This window comes from Pituophis catenifer, unplaced genomic scaffold, assembly GCF_029215685.1.
Source record: "Pituophis catenifer annectens isolate HBS135680 unplaced genomic scaffold, rPitCat1.0.hap2 SCAF_8, whole genome shotgun sequence".
Classification (NCBI taxonomy): Eukaryota; Metazoa; Chordata; class Lepidosauria; order Squamata; family Colubridae; genus Pituophis; species Pituophis catenifer.
Genome location: NW_027256888.1, coordinates 39,439,176 through 39,460,982, shown reverse-complemented (window position 1 = coordinate 39,460,982; position 21,807 = coordinate 39,439,176). Strand labels below are relative to the sequence as shown.

Below are 21,807 nucleotides of genomic sequence, written 5' to 3'. Positions count from 1 at the left end.
TCAGGATATTCCTATCATAATATATATTTGGAAATGATACATTATATCATTTCATCTTTAATAGTGCTGGATCATGAGAGTAGGAATGCTCGGTTACCTGTGCAAAATGAACAAAAAACTGTACCCTGGCAAGCTAACTGTGATTTGAAATATTTTTAATACATGTATGTGTTTTGTTCTTGCTTTGATTCAAATTCAAATCATTGCATGTGTGTGTATTAAGTGTGATAATGCAAATACATAGTTCTCATCACTGTATCATATACACAGTGTGTATTTCTAGAGAATATACAGGATCTTCCAGAATAGGCCACTTTACTAGAAGGTGTTATATATTTAGAGTACATGTGTGTGCACACGCACATGCATGCGCGCACGCACACACAAACAATTTGATCTGCACTTGTATGTGCTAAATTAAACCACAAAAAGTGGTTGATGACCATGGGTATCTTGATTCAGCAGCAATATTACATTATTACAATACTACACTAGTAGACTTGCCGAAGCTGAAATATTGACATGGATAGCTGAACTTCAGAGAAAAATACAGGTAGTCCTCAATTTATGACCACAATTGGGACCAGAATTTCTATTGTTAAGTGATGCGGTTCATAAGTGAATCATACCTCAAGGGTGGAATAGGCTCCATCTGCTATTTGAGATAATCTAATAAGAAATTTCACATTTAAAAAAACTGTGCAGTTTGTCATCAAATCATAACCCTATACTCCAAGTTATTCAACACAAGCCTAAAATATTATTATTACTAGACTGGATTTATTTTACTTGTAAAATGGAAACTTTCATAAATTCCACAAATCGTGCAGCAGATTTTATATGTGACTGCTTTGTAGTGCAAATTAAAAAGAAAAATCCACTCCTATCTGTTAGAATTAAGATGAAATTTCCTGACAGTTAGAACAATTAATCAGTGGAACAACTGTCAGGAAATTTCTGCTTAGTTCTAAGTTGCTTTTCTCCTTGATTAGTTTCCACCCATTGCTTCTTGTCTTGCCCACAGATGCTTTGGAGAATAGCTTGACTCTAACAATAGAATCCAACAATGATTGTTTGAAATTTTTTAAAAAATGCTGAAAAGTACAAGTGTTTTATTTAATAAGGACAAAAAATAGAAAGGAAGACTGCTTTAAAGGAAAGTAGCATTCTGTCAAGTATCTTCACTAGCTAACAGATAGGAGTGGATTTTTCTTTTTAATTTGCACTACAAAGCAGTCACATATAAAACCTGTTTTAGGTACATGATTTTTTCATAATGTTATTACTTGAATGTTTATACACAAGTTATATAAACACTGAAGAGAAAGAGGTTCTAGATTACAGAATTTTCTTATTTGACAATTTTCCATGGAACTAAGGAAAAAAAAGTAATTTTGTTTCACAAAATACTAATTAGCTTGATACCAGTTGAAGAGTTAAATTGATTTGGGATCCTTTAAAACAGTGTTCTCCCTATCTGCGACCCTATCAGATATGTATGTATGTAGCTCTATCATATCCAGCTCACATGACAAAGATATTAAACTAGAAAAGTTGCGCTAGGATTATTAATTTTTAGAAAAGATGATAGTTTGTCCAGCAACAGTACTTGAAATTAATCCCTTAGTTTTGCAGAACTTTAAAGGAGAAATAAAGAATCCAAGATTTTTAAAAATCCTACAAATAATTTATTTATTCTTGATTGAGATTCTCAGATATTTTCTACATATGCACTAAACTCTTCAAACATTACAGACCAGTTAAGACTCAAGGACACATTCAGTTCAACTCCTTGTTTCATCTTCTGGATTTACTTTCAAATTAAGCAGAATAGTTTATTCCCATTTTGATGCAGGAAATGCATGAAAAATGTTGATCAAGTTCTAAAATAGGAGTTAAGATAGTCAATTAAAAAATCATCAAAAATCATACAACCCTTTCTAAGTGGTTTACAGAGTCAGCATATTGCCCCCAAAAATCTGAGTCCTCATTTTACCTATCTCAGAAGGAAGGAAGGCTGAGTCAGCTTTGAGCCTGGTGAGATTCGAACTGCCAAATTGCAGGCAGCTGGCAGTCAGCAGAAGTAGCCTGCAGTACTGCACTCTAACCACTTGCACCACCAGCTTTTCCCAACCAATCTATAGATGCTGCATTATCCAGCCAGCATAGTTGAACCATTCTGGAACGGACTCAGTCGGGAAGGATTGTAGCTATCTAAACACTGATGCTTGAGAGGCTATCATATCAGCTTAAGAACTTTTGGACATGATAAACTAGGGGAGAGAAAAATATTGCTAGAGAGCATGCACATTTTTTAAGGTATGTACTGAATTACAAATTGATCTTTTGCTATATTTTTATTCATGATGCCGGATCTATAGTATGTGAAAGTAGTTTTAATTATAAGCAAGCTGATTTGCTCTTGGTTCAGCTAGCATCAGGATCCTCAAAAAGGGAGCACAATGTTATCTGAGGTGCCATGAGAAATAGGATTTGCTTTCTGATCTAACTAGGCTCCAAATAGTGAAGACTTCAGAGGAATGGCAGAGATCCCATTTCTGATAATAATCCAACAGTAATTTGACACACGGAAGATTGTCACTAGTTTCTTTCCTTGGCTGGTTCTCTAGAAACTTAAATCAGTTCTGACATCTGATGTAGATTCTTCTAGGCCTAACTGTGTGATACTGTGACTCATTTAACTATATTCAATAAAAAGCAGCTGGCAGCCAGAACTGAATGTTAAATATATAATCAGCAATCCAGACAAGATAGTATAGACAGATATAAAAGAAACAAAATGTGTTTGATGTTCTTCCAGATAGAATAAAGAATATTGATCTCTTATGGCATGGCATTTTAAGATTGGGGTTTCAGATCAATATTATTGAGCGTCTAAACCATTACCAGATCTAAAGAGATGAGAAAAAGAGAATTGAGACTTAGTATTTAGCATCATGAACAATTTTGCATGTAAAATTGGTCTCAGAGGAAGTTGACTTCCATGATCTAATAAAATTATATTTGCAATCTAATGAAGATAATATTAAACAGCTAATGACATGTGCTTGAATGCCTTACATGTGAATGATCTGGGATAGAAGTAGGTTAGTGATTTGCCAATTATCCATTTTTCTGTATCAGAACCAAGCAATAAAAATGAATCAATTTAAGCTGCAAGCAAATAGAACTGGTCCATATGCTGCTTTCTCCATATGTCATTCCATTCCATCTCCAGCCAGCTAGTTTTTCCTTCTCCAGTGTAACAGGTAGACTCATTCCTTTCATAACGTCTTTTTCTTATACGAATAATTCTGAAAACACTGGAATTCTTCAGTTTGTTGAAATTCCCCCTTATAGATAAGCATTGACATCAAAATGTCATCAATAAAAGGGAAGAATGGTTGTAGAAGTTGATGGAGTTGGCTGAAATTGCAAAACCAACTCTTCTGATTAAAGAAAACAACATGCTGTACAACACGCTTCTGAATTTCATGCTTGATGCGGAAAAGAATGTAACTTTGACTTTGGGTTTTATAGATAAAATTGACAGATCTTTATAGAAATGACTTGTTCATATTATTATGGAAAAACAAAATGCTGTCATTTGATGCTAATGGCTTATTCTACTGCAACAGAGACACTCGGAAGTCAATGCTTCTTTTTCTTTTCTTTTCCCTACCTTTCCTCACTTCTCTTTCCCCTTTCCCCTCCCCCCCCCCTCACTGCTCCTTTATTTACTTTTGTATTTTGTATTTTATAATACTTTATAGCTTAATAAAAATGTTTTTAAAAAAATAAAACCTGAACAAAATATGCCAGAGCCAGATCATTCTGTTTGAGATATTACATATCCTTTATGAATCCCTCTGTACTCGGTAGGTAGTCACCCATTAGTACTAAGAGCACATACATAGCCTGAGATAAAGCTATTTTTATAATTCTTCTGACCTTTAATTTTTACTATATTTATGACTCATTTCATAATATTCATGTATAATTTACATGTATTACCTTTAACCTATCTCAGATGAAAAGCTGTGGATATAGAGAGAGAGGTTATCCCTTTTCGGTGATTTAAATACTCTCTTTATGTCTAATGTTAGCCTTGAGATGGGGAATTCATTCAGGAATGGCATGAATGAAAGAAAGATTAGTTCCATCCTCCTCCCCCACCCCCCAAAAAAATCAGAACTCTCATCTGTCAGCTTTTGCATAAAAATGCAAATATTGGAGGCAAATCACAAATCTCAATTCTACCCGTATCAGCTTATAGTAAAATGTTTTAGTTTCTCGTCATCTTTCTCTTTCCTAGATACACTTATTGAAGCAATTAATCCAAACTTCATATTGACAAAAAACAGATTCCACTTTTTCCCCTTTACCCTGATTGCACTCTACATATATAGAATATGTCTGCATTTCACGTACTTTGCTCTCCCAAACATTTTTAATGGATTAGTGTATGCCATTTCTTAAAAACCTGATAAAAAATAAATCAACAGCAGCACTGTATGCTGAAATCTCTTTTAGGATATACTGTCCTTTTTTCTTTCTTCTTTTTTTGGGAGGAAGGACTTTTGGGTATTGAAACTTCTTCAAGATGTTTCTGACATTTTGTTTGTAAAGGAAATGAGGTTCTACACAAGTCTGTTCTTTCTTAAAAGGTCTTGTGAATCATCTCATTTTCACATCTAATGAGGCTTTTTATTGCTGTGTATTCTCTTTATATATCATACTGTGTGGGAGAAAGGAAAATAAAAGATGATCTAGTGGAAAATATTGTAGGGTAGCCTTTAATATGAAATATTACAAATGGTTTTTCCATGGCATTGTTTCTGGACCTTCCCTTTCCTGGGCTGCAGAGAGGTGAAGACAGCTGATGAGAGAGAGCACAAACTATCTTATTGAGAGGCTGTGACATTAGATGTCCTATATAGTTTTTCAACTCTTCTGATACTCAACCATTTATTATTTACCCATGATGCAAACATAGATGAGCCAAGCCACCTCCCTTTGGCCTGGATAAACTTTAGCTTGCAGTGAATGGATTGAGAAGATTGGATAATTTGGAATTGTATATTTTCTATCCTCCCATGGTACAAACATGGTGTTTGTTTGTGGGCTTTTTTTACCATGCAAGGAGACTGTATGGAGCAATTATTATAATGACTAAACTGTATCCAAACATCATTTGTAACCATGTTTTCAGTTGCAAAAAAAGTACCCTTATAGCAGTTAATGTTGGTTACATTGGTAAAATAAGTTATGAAAGGTGTCTCCCAGTATTTTCATAAGGTTCCACAAAAGAGAAGATTGGAAAGAAAGAAAGAAAGAAAGAAAGAAAGAAAGAAAGAAAGAAAGAAAGAAAGAAGGAAGGAAGGAAGGAAGGAAGGAAGGAAGGAAGGAAGGAAGGAAGGAAGGAAGGAAGGAAGGAAGGAAGGAAGGAATTTACCTGCATTAGCGTATCTGAACTGATTAGCTAAATGGATAGTTTGTGGGTCTGTACTTCTTTGTTCGGCCTGTCTAACCTTCTTAATGATTGCTGGTGCCAAATGGGCAGAGAGAAGTACATTTTTAGCTTTGGATCAACATTCCTTATACACTTACAGCAACCATTTTATTACTAGGATTATGCAGGAGTTTCAAATTTATGATTTAAGTTTTATTGCTGAGGGGGAAAATAAAATGCTTGATTGTCTGCAAGCTATATAAAATATTTTTTTTTCTAATTTAGCAGTACATCAATGTTTACTTAGCAGTATTCACAAACAAGTACAGCAACATTGTGAACTTTACTTAAATCCAAATGGCCCCAAGGCCCTGGTAGGTTTTGAGTTTATTGTTTACTTTCTCTTTATATGCTGTTTGAAAATGCTGGAACTTCCAGCATTTTGACAACTGAATATTGAATACATGCAATTACATGATTAAAACAGGATCATTTTGCATATAATCTTTGATAAGGGAAGTTAAATAATGTTTCTCATAAATGTGTAATTTTCATAGGTAAAGGTAAAGGTTTCTCCTGTCCAGTCGTGACTGACTCTAAGGGGTGGTGCTCATCTCCGTTTCTTAGCCAAGGGAGTCAGTGCTGTCAAAAGACAGTTCTGTGGTCATGTGGCCAGCATGACTATACACCAAGTGCAAAGTACACTATTACTTTCCCAGCAAAGTGGTATCTATTTATCTACTCGCATTTGCATACTTTTGAACTGCTAGGTAGACCGGAACTGGGGCAAGTAACAGGAGCTCACTCCATCACATGCACTCAGGTCTCGAACCTGGGCTGTCAGCTTTCCAGCTGACAAGGTCAGCATCTTTAACTGCTGAGCCAAAACACCCCTGCAATATAAATTTAATTTAATTTAATTTAATTTATAATTTGATATAATTTTTATTCTCATTTATTTTAATGGGGAAAAGGAAACTTATAATTCACATTTAGAATTTCAGCATGCATTTGGCACTTTACTACTGCAACAGCCTACTCAAAAGTTGATTTTACCTCCCTGATTAATTTATTTGGATCATATGCTTCAAATCACTTCAAAGGTGCATTTTATGTTAATTTCTAGATTTTTTTTTTCTTGCATTCAGTCATGTCCAATTCTCAAAGACTGCCTGGACAAGTTCCTGTAATTTTCTTGGCAAGATTTTTCAGAGGTGATTTGCCGTTGCCTCCTTCCTAGTGCTGAGAGAAAGTGACTGACCCAGTGTAATCCAGTTTACCCAAAGCAAGACCAGAACTCACAGACTCTGTTTCTAGCCTGATGACTTAACCACTACACTAAACTGGCTTTAATTTCTAGACAAAAATATTTAATCCTCACATTATCTTTTTAAAGGGGAGTTAGGGAAGGACCAGGATTGTCCACAGGAAGATAAAAAAGTAGAGATGATGGCCAATATTAACACATGTTTAAAAAAAGGTTGAGGGATTGATTGTGGCTTTCCCATTTGTTTTAACACACACACATTGAAATTGTAGAAGAAGAAAAGCAAAGAAAGAAGCAAAGGAACTGCATCAAATTTTGCCTCTCCTACAGTTAGAGTTGGAGAGATGGGAAATGGGCACCCTACTGAGCTCAACTGAAACCAGCCATTTTTTGTTCTCCCTGTATTTGAACTGTGGCATTCTAGCTGGTTATTCTAATTTGCTGACTAACAATGTCAGCCAAATGTTATGTTTTTATGGCTAGTAATTCCAAATAATTATGAGGTGCAATTATAAGGACATTGAGTTTCTCTTTTCCTGCTTCATCACTTTTTTTTTCTTTTGTGCAATGTCTTTTTTAGATTGTAAATGTGAGGAAAAGCATTCATTTTTATGTCTCGTAAAATGCGTCATTCATTTTTAAAGCTGAAGAACAAGCTGTAGAAGCTACAAATAAAACTACTGCAAATCATTGCCTACTTTTTTCAGCTAGCCGTCTTTTCAGACAATGAAACTGATTTAAGAACAAATCCACACAGTACAGAACAATAGGTTTTCTGAAACTTTACTAAAAATCACATCCTGATAAATGCTTTAGACACTTTTACTATAATAAGGTAGAACGGTTTCATATTGGATAATGTACATTTAACCATCTTTATGTAAGTAAGTTGGGAAGTACCGCAATAGGATTAGACATGGGGAAAGTAGCTACAAGCCATATTTTGGAAAGGAATTAAGAAGGGGGAAAGTAATGCTTTGAGGCTCATTTGGAAAAAAGGATAAAAATTTCTCCTCATTCAAACAGTTAAAAATCTTGGGATGAAAATGACTCTTGTAGATTAAAGCAGCAAAAATTGTGTTGAGTCAGATGAATTATACTTATATTATGCAAGTTATAATGTGCAAGAATAAAAATAATCAACTGGCTTATTGCTTTTAAACTGTAGGGCTGTTTTATGGCATATGTGCTGTATTTCCAGGGTGTCTGTTACCCGTGTACTTAAAACGAGTATTTATTTTAATCTCATGAAAACTGCAGGAGTTGCTGTAAATGATGCAGATAATCATTTTATTTATTGATGTAGCAACACAGAAGGTAGTGGCTTTTTTAAAAGCTTCTTTTTGACTGCACTGCTTTACAAATGTGTTGTGTAATTTGTGGAACAATCTTAGCCAATGTAGTCTAGTTGTAGTTAGAGTTCAAATTCTCTGTCAAATTTAAATTCTCATAGAATCAGGAAGTTGACTGTATGGTTTATGGGCTAGTTGCTGTCTCTCAACCCAAGTTAAAATTATAAAAAATAGGTCTAAAAATAGGGATGGAATGAGATGAGAAAATTGTGCATACTGTCATGAGCTTCTGAACATGTAACAGTATGTAGGAACAACTGTCATGCAAAAGATATCTCAACCACTGAAAGAAAAGAGAAGCCATTCATCTTAGAAGGGACTCTCCCTAGTTCTCTGAAAAGTAAAAGTAAAAGAGGGGAAAATTCTTTCAGGTTTGCACAATTGTTACTGTAATATTACAGCTAATTTAATGTTAGTACTCATGGTCTGAGTTTCTTGTTCAGTCTATCTGAATATTTATGTCCAAAATTATTTCACAAGAAGAGTCCTCCACTCCTCTGCTCGTAACAAAATACCCTATGCCACCAGACTTGAAATTCTGGGTTTAGAAAATTTAGAACTACGCCGCCTTCGGTATGATCTAAGCATAGCTCATAAAATCGTCTGCTACAATGTCCTCCCTATCAATGACTACTTCAGCTTCACAAGCAATACACGAGCACACAATAGATACAAACTTAAAGTGAACTGCTCCAAATTCGATTGCAGAAAATATGACTTCAGTAACAGAGTTGTTAATGCCTGGAATGCACTACCAGACTCTGTGGCCTCATCCCAAAACCCCCAAAACTTTAACCTAAAACTGTCTACTATTGACCTCACCCCATTCCTAAGAAGTCTGTAAGGGGCGTGCATAAGAGCACCAGCATGCCTACCGTCCCTGTCCTAATGTTGCCTTTAATTGTACTCATTTTATGTATTCAATTCATGCTTATACTTATTTATATTATTTAATATGTACTCGACAAAGTAAATAAATAAAAATAAAAAAATAAAAAAATATCTCAAAGAGCTGACAAAAGAGAATTGAGAATATAATGAAACGAATAAATTAATAGGAAAAGTAAGGACAAATGAACAGCTTTCCCTAATAAAATGTATTGATATTTGGCTCCCAAGACATGTAGTTAGTGCCATAGAATTTAGATTCTGAACAGAGCAAATCGAAAATATCAAAGCAGACAGCTGTATCAACTTCACACACTGAAACCTGTTTCCACACTGAGTTGGGGCAGCTGAACTGAAAATAGATAAGGATTACACTCTTAAATCATGTGAACAAACCCCATCCAATTTTAATTGGATAGCTGTGTTTTTCTCCAGGTGCTGCTAGTGAGCATGATTCATCCGTTTCTGATACAACTGGATAAATATATGTTTTCTGGTTCTAATTATAGTTAATTTGTGATCTATATTACAAACTATTAATCATAAATACAAATTCTTTGATCAATTAGTGGATGAAGATTCTTATGTTTGGGGAGTCAGACTTTAGCTCTTGTGTTTTGTTGCTTAATCTTGAAGAAATAATAATATCGGAATTAAATTTCAATTGCTGGAAATAACTTCATTCCCTTTTTTTCAGAGCAATAAAATATCAAAAGCATTTTAAAGCTATGGGGATAAAAAATATTAGCCAGGGACAAGAAGTGTTTGTGTTTTTTCTTTGTGTTAGGTGATGAGGAATACAAACTTTTTAGATAACCAATTTCAACATTTATACTGAGAATGACATGCTATAAAAATAGTCATAAAAACACAGTCTTGAAATATCTAAGATATTGTGACCAGATTTAAGTTAATATTTCTTGATAGTAAAAAATTTCAGAGTAATTTGTTATGCAGTTTAGGCATTTTCAATTTAGGCATTTCATGTCAATGCCTGGAATACACTACCTGACTCTGTGATTTCTTCCCCAAAACTTTAACCTTAGACTGTCTACTGGAGACCTTACCCCATTCCTAAGAGGTCTGTAAGGGGTGTGCATAAGCGCACCAGCGTGCCTACTGTCCCTGTTCCTAATGTTTTCTTTTATTCATATCCTTCTCCTCCTTGATGGAAACGTCAGTCAGCGATAGGTAGACTCCGTCAGCTAGCCAATCAGGACCGAGTCTGCACTTTGCTTAGGCCCCGCCCCTTCTTCCTGTCTCCAGTTTATCGACTTGGTCTGCTTGGACAGTCGTGTCTTCAGTTTTTCTCTGCTTGCCTTTCTATTTTTGGCTGACTTTTTTGCTCTCCTTTCTAAAAAAAAAAAACCCGTCAAAAAGAGAGTCCCAGCGTGAAGGACGCTTGTCCGGAGCCACTGAAGGCCACGTGGCGGCGAGAGGCTGCCGGCCAGCAGTCTCACAGGTTGAGCGCATGAGTTCGCTCTGCAGCTCTGTCCTGCAACGGCCCCGCTCCCAGACCATCGGAAGTATTTGCGGGTGCTGCAGCTGCGATTCCAGCCTTCGCTGATGTATTTATAATTATTTTTACACTTGTATCTATCATAAAATACATGCTTGACAAAAATAATAATAAATAATAAATAAATAAATTTCAGAGCATTTGCATCCCACCCTGTCTCTGAATGACTCAAAAATAATTTGTAGAAATATCAATACAGCGGTAGAATGCAATCAATACAAATTGCAAATTGTTATCTAAAAGTTATATTACTACAACTGAAATGTTAAATAATTCTTGAAAGTTCTGGTAAGCAAATATGTTTTGAATCCTCTATATTAGGAAAAGGAAGGTTTTCCATTGATTTAAGCATAGTTCCATAACATGAGTGAGCTTTGGAGAAAACAAACTAAACTTAGAATTCTGGTTGGATTTCCAAAAAGCATTCGGTTCCACATGTGGGAAGTTGTGGATCTTAGTTTTTATAATCCTGTAAGGAGTCATGCGTACCTTTCTTGTGAGCAACCTAATTTATGCTCAGAAAGTAGCTAGCAATTTGTGAAGTTGTTTTAACATAAGGATTATGTGAGATCTTCTGGGCATATCAATTGTACTGGCACATTTTATCAATTGAAACAAATGTCAAGAGCTATCTGATATAGTGCACATTGCAATAATCTGAGTTTGAGATCATCAGTTTCGAGTCATTCAAAGCCAGTTTTTTTTTCCTCCAATAGGGACAGAGATTGAAGATTTACCATCAAAGTTGATAAAGGCCTTCATGCTATTAATAGTAAGTGATGGTCCAGCACCAAAGCTGGGTCCAAGAGGTCTGCAGCACTGCAGTTCTTTATCTTTAAGAATTCTTTCTGATTCTGAAGTCAGAAACAACTTAATCTTGTCCACATTATTTCACACTAAATAAATGCTTCCAGAGATCCAAAATATCAGAAAATGAGAAATATAATAATATCAGGCTATAGATGACAACTAATGACAATCTACAAATGATCTTTCTTAGAATCATTTGACCATGATTGTTAAAAACAAATGGCACAATGTGCCATCATTCCATTAAACAGAGAAATAATAATGATGATGATGATGATGATGATGATGATGATGATGATAATAATAATAATAATAATAATAATAATAATAATAATAATAATAATAATAATAATAATTTTATTTCTATACCGCCCTTCTCCTGAAGGACTCAGGGAGGTGTACAGCCTATTTAAAAACACAAGACAAAACAGCAGTTAAAAATTAAAATGATTAAATAGAGTTAGCTCAATTTAAAACCCCAGAATTTTAAAATACCCCAATTTAAAATTATTATGTTGATAGGCCAGCCTGGCGGAACAACAGGGTCTTCAGTGCGCAGCAAAACACCCAGAGGTCGGAGATCTTACGTATTTCCGGGGGCAGTTCATTCCACAGGGCTGGGGCTCCCACAGAGAAGGCCCTCCCCCTGGGTGTCACCAGCCGACATAACTTGGCCGATGGCACCCTGAGGAGACCCTCTCTGTGGGAGCGGACTGGCTGGTGGGAGGCTATTGGTGGCAGAAGACGGTCTCGAAGGTACCCGGGTCCTATGCCATGGAGCACTTTAAAGGTGGTAACCAACACCTTGAATCGCACCCAGAAGACCACTGGGAGCCAGTGCAGCTCGCGCAGGAGGGGTGTCATGTGGGCACAACGAGTTGCGCCCATAACCACCCGCGCAGCCGCATTCTGGACCAGTTGGAGCCTCCGAGTGCTCTTCAAGGGGAGCCCCATGTAGAGAGCATTACAATAGTCCAACCGGGAGGTAACAAGGGCATGAGTGACCGTGCGCAGGGCGTCCCGGTCCAGAAAGGGCTGCAACTGGCGGATCAGGCGAACCTGATAAAAGGCCCCCCTGGCCACGGCCGTCATATGCTCTTCTAGAGACAGCCGTGCGTCCAGGAGGACACCCAGATTGCGAGCCCTCTCTGTGGGGGGGGCAAAGATTCACCCCCAATAATCAGCGATGGCACCTGCTGACTATATCGGGGTGCCGGAAGCCACAGCCACTCGGTCTTGGAGGGGTTGAGTCTGAGCCTGTTCCTCCCCATCCAGACCCGCACGGCCTCCAGGCAGCGAGACATCACATCAAGGGCACCATTGGGGTGGTCTGGGGTGGAGATGTACAGCTGAGTATCATCAGCGTACAGATGACACTTCACCCCAAAACCACGGATGATCTTGCCCAGCGGCTTCATATAAATGTTGAACAGGAGGGGCGAGAGGACCGACCCTTGCGGCACTCCCCATGCGAGACGCCTCGAGGTCGACCTCTGCCCCCCTGCCAACACAAACTGCGAGCGGTCAGAGAGGAAGGAGGAGAACCACCGCAAAACGGTGCCACCTATTCCTAACCCCCTCAACCGCTGCAGCATGATACCATGGTCGATGGTATCAAAAGCCTCTGAGAGATCTAATAGGACTAGGACAGAGGAACAACCCCTGTCCCGAGCCCTCCAGAGATCATCCACCAACGCAACCAATGCCGTTTCTGTGCTGTACCCCTGCCTGAAGCCCGACTGGCACGGGTCTAGATAGATAGCTTCATCCAGGTGCCGGGGAAGTTGTCGTGCCACCACGCTCTCGACAACCTTTGCTACAAAACGAAGGTTGGAGACTGGACGATAATTGGCTAATTCAGCCGGGTCCAGGGAAGGCTTCTTGAGGAGGGGCCTCACTACCGCCTCTTTCAAGGCGGCAGGAAAGGTACCCTCACTCAGAGAAGCACTTATAATTCCCTGGAGCCAGCCTCGTGTAAGCTCCCGGGAGGCCAGTACCAACCAGGAGGGACACGGGTCCAATAAACACGTGGCGGCACTAATCTTATCCAGAACCCTGTCCACATCCTCGGGAGTCACAGGATCAAACTCCTCCCAGATAACATTCTCAAGACCTGCCCTCGTCTCCTCCCCTGGACTCATCCAATTGGAGTCCAAGCCATCCCGAATCCGAGCGACTTTATCATGCAGGAATTGCACAAAATCCTCAGCATGACCCTGCAAGGGATCTTCCCGCACTCCCCCCCGAAGAAGGGAGTGGGTCACCCTGAACAGGGCGGCTGGGCGGTTCTCTGCAGATGCGATAAGAGCAGAAAAATGGTTAGATTTTGCCGCTTTTATCGCCACTAGGTAGGTCTTGATATAAGACCTCACCTGTGTCCGGTCGGAATCGGATTGACTAGTCCTCCAAATGCTCTCTAGGCGTCTTTTCCAACGCTTCATCTCTCTCAACTCCTCAGAGAACCAAGGAGCCAATTGAGATCGGCATCGGGTCAGAGGGCTGCAAAGGCACGACGCGGTCCAAAGCTCCAGCGGCCGCCCTTTCCCAGGCGGCCACCAGCTCTTCAGTCGAGTCATGTGTTAGAGTCTCAGGAAACGGCCCAAGCTCCGTCAGGAACCTTTCGGGGTCCATCAGGCGCCTGGGACGGAACCATCTGGTCGGTTCCATCTCCCTGCAGTGGGGGAAGGCGGTAGGAAAGTCTAAGTGGAGGAGCGAATGATCTGTCCATGACAAGGGTTTGATATCTAGGTCCCCTCTACCAAGATCATTCAACCACTGACCAGAGATAAAAATCAGGTCCAGAGTGTGTCCCCCTATGTGAGTGGGGCCTTGAACTAACTGGGTCAGGTCCATGGCCGTCATGGAAGCCATGAACTCCCGAGCCACCTCTGACGCCTCACCCGCAGATGGAAGGTTGAAATCCCCCATGACAATAAGTCTGGGGGTATCAACCGCCACCCCGGCAATGACATCGAGTAGTTCAGGCAGGGTTGCTGCCATGTGGCAGGGAGCCAGGTACGTAGTCAGCAAACCCATCTGCACCCCACGGCCCCACTTCACACAAAGGGACTCACATCCGGCTATCTGAGGAACAGTGGTCTCCCTCGGACAAAGACTTTCCCTAATAATCACAGCCACTCCCCCACCCCTCCCCTGGGCCCTTGGCTGATGAAATGCACGGAAACCTGGTGGGCACATCTCAACGAGGGGGACCCCCCCCTCTTGGCCCAACCAGGTCTCCATAATACCTGCCAGGTCCGCACCCCCCTCAAAAATAAGATCACAAATGAGGGGGGCTTTATTAACCACCGACCTGGCATTACACAACATCAGCCGTGGACCCTGGGCCTGAGACTCTGAACAGCCCAGGACACGAGTCACGCATTGGGGGCCGGAGTGCGCAATCGCTCAGAGACAGCGCATGCGCATCCCCGACACTTGATATGACCCCCTGCGCCCATCATACCTGCCCCTCCAACTCATTATTTCAATTACAGAGCCCTTCCTGTTGTCCTGCTGCTCCCCGGTTAAATTTCCTTTCGCGACCCCTCTGCTGCAACTAATAGACCTATCATCCCGCTCAGTCACTATCTGGACCCCCCCAGGTCCGCTTTTACAACCCCCTCCCTCCCTCCCAGGTCCCCTTAAAATTTTCCTTAAAAATTTAGCTAAAAAATCCCTCAACCCCCTCTTCGCTGCATGCCATCTCTCGGGGTTCCAAAGCCCGTCATCAAGATAGGCCCTCAATAACGTGGAGAGCCAGGCCTGCGAGAGGGGGGAGTCTCACAACGCAAGAAGGTCGGTTGTAAAATACATCCAGTATAGGCCCAAGCTTTGGAATGGTGATAAATATGGCTAGGGAGTCCGCCATGCTGGTATAAAAGGGGGAAGCAATCCTGGGTGTAACTGGAAATTCAAGAATCTCAAACAAGTCCCCACTGTCCTCTCACTACAGCGGGTAGGAATCCTGGCATATCGACCAACCGGGGGTAGGCCTCCAACAGTCACCCTCTCACGGTGGTTGGCCCCACTTGGCCAAATGAACGTGTATGTAAACCTCCACAATTTTATTACAGCTCATCTTGCCAGCTGACTATTTTGTCCTTGCTTGCACTAATATTTAACTCATTCGTCCTTGATTTAGTTTAGCAGAATTGATTCATAACAAATAATTTATTACAAAAACTAAAAATGCCTTGAAATGGCTCCCTACTGAAAAATAATTCTTTTCAAAAATTAGTTTGGTTGACACATTATAATAAATCCTTTTTAGTTTAATCCCATGGTTTGTTGAATAAACATTGTTGGCTAAGTTTGTGAAATATGCATCAACATAAACAGATTGCAATAAAGAGTCATTCAGCCCCCATAATCCAATTGAGTTGTTCTTGGAAACTCTTTTGATCCTGACTACTAAAAACAGATGGCACAATTTTACATCATTTTATCTATTTATCTAATAGAGAAAAAAAATATTTGTAAACCTTATCAGAGCCAGTTGAATGTAGTGATTAAGGTACTAGGCTAAAAATAGAGACGATGAGTTCTAGTCTTAGTCATGAAGTGATGAGTTGGGTGATCTTGGGCCAGTCACTCTCTCTCAGCCCTAGGAAGTAGGCACTGGTGCACCACATCTGAAAAACCTTGACAAGTAAACTGTAGGAAGTTGTCCAGAGAGCCACCGGGGTAAAAACTGAGTTGAAGGCACCCCAAATAACACCAAACCCCTTAAATAAGATATATCACAGTTTTCAAAATTAATGAAAGAATTTTACCTGCTGTGAATTCATCCAATGTATAAACTGTTTTATAAATCATATAAATGTTTTTATTCATACAATTATCGTATGTCAAAGCAAATCCTAAAAATAATATCAGGACTGATTGTGATATCTAAATGCTGTAATATGTAGTAAAAAATTTTTTAAGATTAACTAGATTTTAGAAAAGCATACTTGGACCATTAAGCACCATTAAGCCTGATCTGACCATTAAGGTTTGCTGATATTAAAATCAGAAAATAAAATGTACATTTAGCAGTCTGTGCAGATTATTCTGGACCCATTTCTTAGACCTACAAAGCAGATGCTTGAAGTCCGAGCAGAGGCCATTTTCCTTTGCAAGCTGTCCTGGCGAATGTTCTTCTGCATGAGCCTCTAAGGCTTTGTATGAATTGAAGTTACTGCACCATTTTAAGGAGCAGATTAAAAGAAAAAATTAGCTTCCAAGCCAAGTTCCTTATGAATGATTTCCATACATTTATTTGCAAAGTTGGAAAATGACAGTAAATAAGATGAGATCAAAGCAAAAAGCAGAATATCCTCAAAAGAGTTACAGGTTTTTACTATGGACAGTCCAACTGACATAGTTGTCAAGAGTTTTTCTCAAGTTGCCACCTATTTCTTAACCTCACCCTCTGAGACCAACAGAATTCTTAGTGCTTCATTTGATTGGCCATCGCTCAGATTTCCTTGTCTCTATAATAAGGGTTTTTATAAATAATGATGGTGTGGTGCGATGTAGATAAATCTTAGCAATTTATTGATTTATGCAACTCTAATGCTATCATACGAAAATGTTATAAATTAGGGAAATGAGATTTTAATGGGTGGAGAGAACTTGGTTAAGTGCTAGAGCTTTTCAATTCAATGGTGTAGAAGAACTTCAACATTAGTGTTTGCTTAGCAGAAATTTATTTATTTGCTTACTTACTTACTTATTTCAAATTTACTGTAGATTGACTCTGGACGGTGCCCAACATTTGGAATCATACCCAAATCCAAGGTAAACTGCTATAGCAATGTTAAAGTATAGGAAGACATTTCTGTTTTAAAATTATTCTACTTTATGAGATACTTTCTTAATTTGTAGATCAAAGAATGCATAATAATGACAACATAATGCTGAGATGTTCTTAGATAATACAGCAGTGCTCAGCAGAAACATATCTGATAGATAATAGAGCATATTTCAGAATTACCCCCATAGATTACAAGTCTCTGTGTGACTAGAATGTGAATAGAATATATAGCTGGACTAAATATGACTGTAATAAGAGACTCTTGAAGAAATACAGTTGATAGAGAAAAACTGTTTATTATTCAGAGACTTAATCCAAAAAAATAAACTACTACCACCAAACTCTCACATGTTATTAAAAAATTGTGTTAAATTAGCAGGAATGTTTAATAATAGGCCTTTAACAGGTTTGATAGTATCTGTTTTCTCACTAGGCCTACTTCCTCGGGAGCAATTGGAATTTATACTACTACTTCTAATTTAGCTCCAAATCTTCTGACCAGCTCATTACAATCTGGGAGCATACAAGATTTAAGTATGGTTTGCTTGAAAAAGCCACAGTGAGGTGGATTCATATTATATTATATTATATTATATCAAAATCAAACACACTGTCTTCTGGTTTAGCCCAATATATGATTCCACTGTCTTTTTATGTTTGCAATGCTAAATAAAATTTTTTTGAAAGGATTATTTTGAGAGTTTTGTACAAATAAGTCTATAATATATTTATAGCACTTAGACATGAAATAATCTGTTCTAAATTCCAGGGAAGAGTATGGGAAATATTTCTTGTATGTATGAGATTTCATAAACCCTGCAACTAGAAAGCTTGTTAATTTACTTACTTGCCTTCATGATAAATTTGAGCGATGGAAGAAAAACACCATGAGAAACTATAAGGTTAATCTGCTACACAGGTGTTTTTACTGGTGATGAGGCCGAAAGGCATATCTTTATTTTATCATTTTTTTTTAAATTTGATTTATATGCCGCCCTTCTCCGGAGACTCAAGGCGGCTTACAATGTGTTAAGCAATAGCCTTCATACTTTTGTATATTTATACAAAGTCAGTTTATTGCCCCCACAAACTGGGTCCTCAATTTACCTACCTTAGAAAGGATGGAAGGCTGAGTCAATCTTGAGCCTGGGGAGATTCGAACTTGCAGTAATTGCAGGCAGCTGAATGTTAATAACAGGCTATTAGTCTGCTGCTCCACCAGGCTCTTGCAATTTATCAAAGTGTTGCTGTTTTTCTCCCCCCCCCAAAAAAAATGTTAATGCAGACAGTCTGTGATACTCAAGGGTGTGTAAAGGCAAAGTGGAAAATTGTGTAGAAATAAAGGGTTTGCAAAAGAGTAAAGTGGGAAAAGTTTATTGCAGGTTGATCCAGTCTGATTTGAAATCAGTACACACTATTAAACTAATAGTGTGTACTAAATGTATGCTAAGTTATTCATGGTCTTTGGCATATGATTTGGCTTGGCATCTATGAATGATTGAAAGCTTGAATAAATTATGTGTACATAATCAGACAGGAGAGAAATAATCATGATGATGATGATGATGATGATGATGATGATAATGATGATGACAACGACACTGATGATGTTCTCTAGTTTGGTAATGAAACATCTTCAAGAAAACCATCAAGATCAGAGAAAATGAAGGACCCCACAATCTAGCTTTTTCTCTATCAACCATGGTTTCCAACTTATTTTCTTTCTATTTACCCTGAGCTTTTTCAGTGAACATATGTTTATGTTAATGAAAAATTCAATAATATTTCCTTAAGAAATGTACCTAGATGCCACCCTTTACAATAGTATCAAACCCAGCATGCATTTAACCTTACTGTTGAAGGATTCTCAAGAATAAATTAAAGAATAGTAGTGTAGCTTCTTAATGCAAAGCTCAAGATAAAAAAAATAATTATAATTATTCTAGAGAAGCTCTGGATAGAACCCAAAGAACTTTTAGAACTAAATTATTTCAAAAAGTTACACAAATGATTTTATTTTGTTAGTCCATAATATACCACTGTTCCAGGAGATCATCCATTTTTTACCATATCTAATAACCAAGTTAAAATACCGTATATTCCTTGTCATATTCAGCATCTTCATGATTACCCATTTGTACAGGTAGCCTAAACACAAAGCAGTACAATAGCAGGATTTCCAATTCATTGTTTTAATCTAAAGGATTGAATAAAAAAATTATTAGTCTGTTGTTCTGACTTATTCTTATCATGTCAGTATCAGAAGGTTCTCCATGAGTGTTTACTATTTAAATTTATTAACACAGAATATTTTGGCCTTGATTTTTTTTTTTCATTAGGACTGCTTTTATGAAAAGTAGCCCTTGTTCTCTGAGAATTTAACAGATTTTGAGTATGTTAGAAGTTTTTTAAAGGCTAAAATCTGGTGCTGTTCGGAATACAATTTTGTTTTTCTAGCAATGAAGAAACTGCTAGCAACCATGGAAAAAACTCTCAGTGCTGCTGTTTTTCTAAAGCATAGCTTACTTAAGAGGATATGTTATTGGTTCTACGAATGTATGTGAGCACATGCATGCTCCTGTGTTCTTTTAATAACCTGCATTCAAAGACACATTGCTCAGTGTGAAATTCTACTTTAACCTGGCAACAGTGAGAAATAATGGGTGAGATTAAAACAGCAAGGAAAAGGAAAGAATGTTCTTAAAGAGAGAAAGAATGAATTCTTACTGAATGGCCTTTTGTTATATTAATAAAACTCTGCTTTTTAGGTCATGTGGGGCTATTACTGTTTTTTCCCACTGTGTCCTTATCCAGGTCTGACAGAAGGAAAATAGGATATAGAGCATAGCCAAAAGTGGGTTTCAGCAGGTTCTGACCAGTTCTGGAGAACCGGTAGCGGAAATTTTGAGTAGTTTGGAGAACCGGTAGTAAAAATTCTGACTGGCCCTGCCCCCATCTATTCTCTGCCTCCCAAGTCCCAGCTGATCAGGAGGAAATGGGGATTTTGCAGTAACCTTCCCCTGGATTGGGGACGGAATTGAGATTTTACAGTATCCTTCCCCTGGAGTGGGGTGGGAATGGAGATTTTACAGTATCCTTCCCCTGCCACGCCCACCAAGCCACACTGACCAAGCCATGCCATGCCCACCAAGCCACACCCACAGAATCGGTAGTAAAAAAAATTTGAAACCCACCACTGAGCATAGCATTGGAATCTACGTTATCTCCAACCTCATCCTCTGTAGGTGGAGCTACCAGAGATGTGCTGCAAACATTTGAATGACCACTAGTTAGAAAACACATAACTCTTTCTTGCCATTTAGTGGTCTTCTGGATTTTTGTAATATAGATGTGCTAATGTTTCTGCTATATAATTTTTATGTAGGATGTTCATCTTCGGGTCAATTTCTCTATTTTCACCAAGGGCTACAAAAGATCTACCCTATCTTTCCCCAACTGAATGCCCTCCACTTTTCTTGGAGTATCACTCTTGTCATTTCTGTTGGCTGTACTAGTGGCAGAATGGCTTAGCTTTATACACAAAGCCTACTGGCAGCATATGCAATGTTGAAACAATTTTCCAGTACTCACTTGGGCAACATTCTTAAAGATCTACGTGCTTAAACTAAATTGGAATTAATAATAAGAATATCATTCAGTTCTATGGGTATATTTGAAATTATTTGCTCTGATTTAATTATGTCCCTTTCCTTTCATTAGAACTACCATATCTGAAGTTGGAAAATGCAGATAACTACTTAGATCAAGGGTGTCAAACTCAAGGCCCGGGGACCAGATCTGGCCCATGGGGCCACCCTGGAAACAGCAAAGGACCAGCCCGCAGTGCCTCTACCAGCAAAAACAGAGCTCAGGAGGGCTGCGGGCATCCCTCCCAAGCTCCGTTTTCACTGGCAGAGGGTTGCAGGAGGCCATCCCAGCCAAAAACGGAGCTCGAGAGCCCGTTTTTGCTGGCAGAGTGCTCAGGCCACCACAGGCAGGCACTCCAAGTGACGACGAGCTGGCCATGCCCACCCTGGCCACACCCACTCCATCCCCCCCCCGGCCAAACACAACCCTGATGCGGCCCTCAATGAAGTTGAGTTTGACACCCCTGACTTAGATAATAGCAAAGTGACCCTAATGTTATAACTATAGTTTGCTGCATGTTGTGGACATGTTTCTCACTTTTTAAGAGAATGTTTACTTGGAGAAGTTTCATTTCATTTTTGACCATATAAACAATTTTATCCCAAGACTTTTATGATCATGTCTAGCAGTAAGCTTTTATAAGACATTTATAAGCTAAGGCGAATAGGACAAGAAAATCCTGATGATGATGTTAACTAGTTTGGTAATGAAACATTCAGAAACTTAATTAAAACAAGCTTGGAGTGCAAACCACTGCAAAAAAGTACTAAGCTTTTTCCTGAGGCAATATCCATAAATAAAATTTCTTATCGATCAGTTTAAAATTTGCTTCATAAAATGCCCATAGCTTTTCCTTTTTGAGCCTGAATTAAATGAAAGTTGGAACTAAAATAAAGACTGTAAGAATAAAGTAAATTTCAAGTGCGAAAAGGGAAAAGATGACAAAGAATAATACTATCCTTTAATGAATGAATTAGAATTATTTGTCAGGGATAGAGACAGGATGAAGGGTAAAACTTATTCATCTTCCTAGAAAATAATATGTGGTCCTTAAGTCAGGCATCTGTAAGG

The 21,807-nt window shown here is 38.6% G+C and overlaps 1 protein-coding gene across 10 annotated transcripts in view; it reads left to right on the top strand.

The window, feature by feature from the left end:
• The window catches only part of SORBS2 (sorbin and SH3 domain containing 2), a 194,177-nt gene that overhangs the window by 38,118 nt on the left and 134,252 nt on the right, over positions 1-21,807 (top strand). For 4 of the 10 annotated variants that reach the window (XM_070948586.1, XM_070948584.1, XM_070948610.1 and 1 more), the window contains exons 3-4: positions 11,195-11,250; positions 17,025-17,072. The exons of 3 other annotated variants lie outside the window; for them this stretch is intronic. The gene's annotated coding sequence lies outside the window, so the exon portion shown is untranslated. Of the gene's footprint in view, positions 1-5,806; positions 5,827-11,194; positions 11,251-17,024; positions 17,073-21,807 lie in introns of those variants that run through there. 3 more of the 10 variants (XM_070948589.1, XM_070948587.1, XM_070948599.1) reach the window with 3 other exon arrangements.